The 5,826-nt window shown below is 36.0% G+C and overlaps 1 long non-coding RNA gene and 1 pseudogene across 1 annotated transcript; one reads left to right on the top strand and one right to left on the bottom strand.

Moving 5' to 3' along the window:
- The first annotated feature begins 2,004 nt into the window (after nucleotides 1-2,004).
- Nucleotides 2,005-5,523, top strand: LOC123823659. The gene is made up of 3 exons (XR_006786572.1): nucleotides 2,005-2,121; nucleotides 2,533-2,649; nucleotides 4,044-5,523. It is a non-coding gene; the product is annotated as an uncharacterized LOC123823659 (long non-coding RNA).
- LOC123823658 lies at nucleotides 2,235-2,500 on the bottom strand (annotated as a pseudogene).
- Nucleotides 5,524-5,826: the final 303 nt, after the last annotated feature.

Genomic DNA, 5,826 nt, shown 5'->3' with positions numbered 1-5,826 from the left:
TGGCTTGCCAGCACAGGCCACTGGTATGAACATTTTTGTAAAACTTTTGTGTGGACATATGTTTTCATTTCTTTGGGTATATGAGTGAAATTGCTATATCATAGGTCGTGGTATGCCTAACTTTTTGAGTAACTTTCAAGATGTTTTCCAAAGTGACCATGTCATTTGCAACACCAATATATATGGGTTTCCATCTCCCTACATCCTCTCCAATACTTGTTATTATATATCATGTAGATTATAAACATCCCAGTGGTGGTAAAGTGGTACTGCTTGTGGTTTCGATTTCCATTTCCTTAACGACATGATGTTATAAAAGAGGCACCAGAGAGCTCCCTTATCTTTTTCATTATGCGGGGACACAGTGAAAAGATGTGCATCTGTGAATCTGAAAGCAGGCCCTCATAACACCAAATCTACTAGTATCTTGATGGACTTTTTATTCTCCAGAAGAGGGAAATAAATTTGTCTTGTTTATAAGCCACCAACAATGATGTTCTGTTATAGCAGCTCAACAAGATTAAGACAAGTCCTTTATCAGATGTTATTTGAAAACAGTTTCTCCCATTTTGTAGGTTTTCTACTTTCTTAATGGTCTGCTTGCAAACAGTTTTTATTTTTGAAGTTCATTTGTTTTATGTTGTTTTTGCTTTTGCTATGTTAAGAAATCATTAATCCAAGGTTACAAAGATTTACGTTTTGTTCTAAGCACAGAATGTTATGTTATGTTTTAGCTCTAAGATATTTCTGCAACAATTGATATAACCATATAATTTTGCTTTTCCTTCTAATATTTTTATTTAACCTCCACAAGGCAGATAAATTCCACTTATGGTATATAATCCTTTTAATAGGCTGCTGAATTTATTACCATATTATTATTGATAATATTGTGTTCAAGAAATGTGAAGTTATATTCATAATGGGTATTGGCCTATAGATTTTTTTCTTGCAGTGTCTTTATTTTGCTTTGATATTAGGTTAATGTTGACCTCATTAAATGAGATTGGAAGTATTCTTTCCAATTTGTTTTTGGAAAGAGTTTGAGGAGTAATGGTGTTAATTTTTTTTAAATGTTTGATACAGTTCACCAGGGAAATCATCTGGTTTTGGACTTTTCTTCATTTGGATTTTATTGATTACTGATTTAATTTTTGTTGTTACTAGTCTATTCATAGTTTCTGTTTCTTCTTTAGTTGGTTTTTGTAGTTTGTGTATTTATAGAAGTTTGTCCATTTATCAAGGTTATCAGTTTGATTGGCTTAAATTGTAGTATTCTCTAATAACATTTTTTGTTTCTGTAAAATTGATAGTAAAGTTGCTAATTTCACTTCTGATTTCAGTAAGTTGAGTTCTCTCTCTCTCTCTCTCTGTCTCTCTTATTTATTTATTTTTAAAAATATTCACCCAAGGATATTCTTTTACTGATTTTAGAAAGAGGAGAAGGGAGAGAGAAAAAACCCCCATAAATGTGAGAGAGAAATACTGGTTTCCTCCTATATGTGCCCTAATAAGGTACCCACAACCTAGGTATGTGCCTTGAGTGAGGATCAAACCCACATCCTTTTGGTGCACAGGACAATGTTCCAACCACCTGAGCCACCCAGGCAGAACTCTCTGTCTCTCTCTTTTAAGTTGTCACTCTACCTAAAGGTTTATTAATTTTGCCAATATTTTCAAAGAACCAATTTCTGCATTTGTTCATTTTTAGTGTTTTTATTCTTTATTTTGTTTAAATAAGCTCTTAATTATTTCCATCAACTGATAGCTTTGGGTTTAATTTGTTCTTTTGATAGTTTCATATGATATAAAATTAAAATATTGATTTGAGGTCTTCTGTTTTTTTGAAGGCCATTGATTTTATTGATTAAAAAAACTATATAGATAATTCTTTGGCAAAAGAGAAGCCAAATAGTATAAAATGAACCAGAGAAGAAAGTAGGAATGAGGGAAGGGGCCAGGAATCCACTCAGAAAAGTTGATAATTATTGACCTGAAACTGGCAGGAGGAGAACGAAGATGCATGTAAGAGCAAGAATTCCAAAAAAGTTGAAATGGTGAGATGAGAGAATTTCCCTGAAGACTCAGAGGACCTCCTCTGGAGGACCCAGAGGACCATAGGTGAGTACACAGCAATAATTTCTTCTGTAGAGGACAAGGGTGGGGCCCCAACTCAGATGTAAACTCTGGAGACTCAAGACTGGGGTTAGGGATTGTGGGCTCCCCAGAGAGTGTCACAAGAAGGCATAACACCACTCTTGAAGGCATGCAAGCCAGTTCCAAAACTGCTTTGCTTGCCACATGTGTTCTTTAGCCATTTCCAGAAGAGGTCTTCATCTTTTTTTAGCACCAGAAACTGGCCAAGGACCATCCAGGCCTTGTCAAAGCCCCTTTTTTCCAGCTTCTTGCCCATGATTTCACCAACCACAGCCAGGTTCTCCACTGGCTGTTCCCCCATGGGTTCTATTACAAAGTCTGGGTGCTTTTTAGAGGTTGTCATCTTGATCAGAATTAATCTCCTTTGTTTTCCAGACCAGGTCCTGCTCACCAGCAGCTCCAGCTCCCAGAACATCTCTCTTTTTTAATGTAAATGTTTACAGTGATGAACTTCCCTCTTTGCACTTATTTTGATGCATCCTATAAATTTTGGTATGTCATGTTCTTATTTCATGTGTCACAAGATATTTTCTAATTTTTCTTATAATTTATTATTTTTTGTATTGTTTACAAATATGTTTAATGTCTACATGTTTGTGGACTTTTCACTTATTCTGTTGATTTCTAGTTTTATTCACTAGGCTTATTGTTCTTTATAATTCTTTGTATGTTGTATTTTCACTTTCATTCATCTTAAGGACTTTTCTCATTTTATTTTTGATATCTTTTGTAATGTATTGATTTTTAAAGGTGTGTTAATTTCCATATGTATGTGAAATGTCCTATTTTCCTACTATTATTTCTAGTTTCATTTTATTTTGATTCATAAAGAAACTTGATATATCTTTAGTCCTTTAAAATGTATTAAGACTTTCTGTATGATTTATTATATAATCTATCTTGGAGCATACTCTGTACATTTGAGAAAAAATACTCTAATGTTATTGGGTAGAGTGTCTGTTAGGCCCAGTGGGTTTATAGTGTTAATCCTCTATATTCTTAGTGATATTCTGTCTCATTGTCTTGTTTATTATTAAAAATGGAGTATTAAAGTCTTCAGCTACTATTGTATAACTATTTCTACCTTCAATCATGTCTTTTTTACTTCATATATTTGGGGGCTGTGTTTGGTCATGTTATGGACTGAATGTTTGTTTGCTTCCCAAATTCATATGCTGAAGCCTTAAGCCCTAATGTGATAGTATTGGGTTGGCCAAAAAGTCTGTTTAGTTTTTTTTCTATAAAATACAAGACACATTTTTCATTTTTACCAGTAACTTTATTGATTTGGATATTTTGAGTATGTCAGCTATCTCCTGTTTGGTATAACATTGATTGTTCTCAATGTTTTGATTTGATCACTATCTGCTTTAACTGGCCTACCTGACTGTGGAGCATTATCCAGTAAGAAATCTCCAGCATGAAACTTTGCAAAACACTTTTGACACATTTGATCAGTCATAGTACCTTCTCTATACACTGCATAAATCTTTTCCCTTTTTTGCATTTCAGTTGCATTTTTACATTTCTTCAAATAGTAAAGTGTAATTTGCAAAAACTGTGTATTTTCATCCATCTTTAATATTAAAATGGTTATGTATAAATTCATTAGTTTTGATAATTTTTTAAATGTATGTTGAGATGACAGCTGTCATAATACAATCCAACAAAACTGTTTCAAATGAGTTAAAGACAACTAAATGCTCCCAGAGCCAGCTTACAGAAAAAAACAAGTGAACTTTTTGGCCAACTCAATATTTGGTCATGGGGCCTTAGATGGTAATTAGGGTTAGTTGACATCAGGAGGTGGAGATCTCATGATAGGGTTAGCTCTTTTATAAGAAGGGACATCAGAGAGCTTGTTCATTCTCTTTTTTCATGTTTAGACAAAGAAGAGGTCATATGAGCACCCAGCAAAGAAGCAGCCATCTACAACTCAAGAGGAAAGCCCTTGTTGGAAACAGACTGGCACCCTGAGCTCTAAATTTTGAACTTCAAAAGTGTAAGAAAGTAATTTCTCTCTTGAAACCACTCACTCTATATTTTATTGTGGCATCCCCAGCTGAGTAAAACAGTACATGTATGTTTATAAATTTTTATATCTACTTGATGTATGTAAACCTACTTGTATGAAGGTTTAATGAATATCTATGCCCGACTGCAGAGATAATGGAATAAAAACTGCAGTGATCATGTGCAAAAAGAATACACAATTTGCAAAAATAGTTATCAGAAATCGCTAAACAAAGGGTGGCTTCAGTCCTCAACAAGTTAAGCTCAGCAATATGTTAGGAAGAGAAGATTTTGATTTTCAGAATTACAGCTTTATATTACTTAAAATGTCCAGATATCAACATAAAAGTATACAGTATACAAAAAAAGGAAAGTATGTCCCACTCATATGTATATATGAATTTGACAGAAACTATCACAGAGGAAACCCAAACATTGGAATAACTAGTCAAAAACATTCAACCAACTGGAATGACATCAGAAGGGTGATGGCATGAGAAATCCCCTTGGTCTCTCCCCCTTGAAATTTTAACACTTTGAGGAATTATAATTCAACAGAGGGTTTTCTGCTCAATGCACAAACATCTCTGAGAGATTTGCACATTGAAACATCTGAAGGTGGACAAGTGGGAACAAACAGGGAGGTGAGAGGGTAGAAGAGATTTGACAAGCCCTGTAGCCCAGAGCTCAGTCTGGGGCTCAGCCTGGAAAGGGGAAGAATCTGGTTGTGGCTTGAACTTTCTTCAGCCAGGAGGAAAGAGATTTAGTAAGAATTCACGCAGGAATGAGCAGTAGTAGCAGCAGCTCAACCCAGTTACCTGGGCAGGGACAAAGGATAGAGATGCTGACTATTAGCAGTTCAGACAGAGAGACAAAGACATGGAGCCAGACTGCTCTCTCCCAGTTTTTCAGAGTTCACCTTCCCTCACCATCCGTATCAGCTTGCAAAGCATGTCTACAAACCCATGAACTGGCACTACAGAAGCACTCTTTCCCTTAGTGAAGGGCATGCACTTCTACCAGTCCCAGGGTTGGGTGGAGTTGCAGAGGAAATTCTGTGGAGGTCCACTGGTCACTATTGCTGGGACAGCAAATCAACAAAGAGGCAGTTGGATACCCCCAGCTCACCCTACACCCACACATTATGACTACACTACCTGAGGATTCTGGCTGTGAAGGACAGCACTGGAATTTCATGCATTTGGATCCTCATTGCCCACTGTATTCCCCTGTAGGCTTGGTTCCCTGGGCCCAGGGAAGCAGGATCACAAGAAAGGCACATACCTCCCCATGGAACACAGAGCATTTTTCACCACCCTACAGAGAGCTGAAAAGCCAGAGAAGCACATGAGAGCTAAAAATCCTATGATTCAGCGCCACTTACTGGAAAATAAAAACAAGTATTTTTTCAAAAAATACTTCTTTGTATTAATCTGAGAAGTGCCACTCATACATAGATGTCTAGACAGGGAAGAAATCCATCAAATACCATAAGTAACCAAGGTAGCAAGGCAGCTCAGAAAGAAAATGGAAAATCTCCAGAAAACAAACATAAAGACATGGAAATATGTGATTTAATGGCAGAGAATTCAAGATTGCAGTTTTGGAAGAACTCAGTGAGATGCAAGAAAACATAGATAGGCAGTTTAATGAACC

This window comes from Phyllostomus hastatus, unplaced genomic scaffold (genome assembly GCF_019186645.2).
Source record: "Phyllostomus hastatus isolate PE091 unplaced genomic scaffold, TTU_PhHast_1.1 phas_contig_5, whole genome shotgun sequence".
Lineage (NCBI taxonomy): Eukaryota > Metazoa > Chordata > Mammalia > Chiroptera > Phyllostomidae > Phyllostomus > Phyllostomus hastatus.
This window is presented reverse-complemented; position numbering and strand designations above follow the sequence as displayed.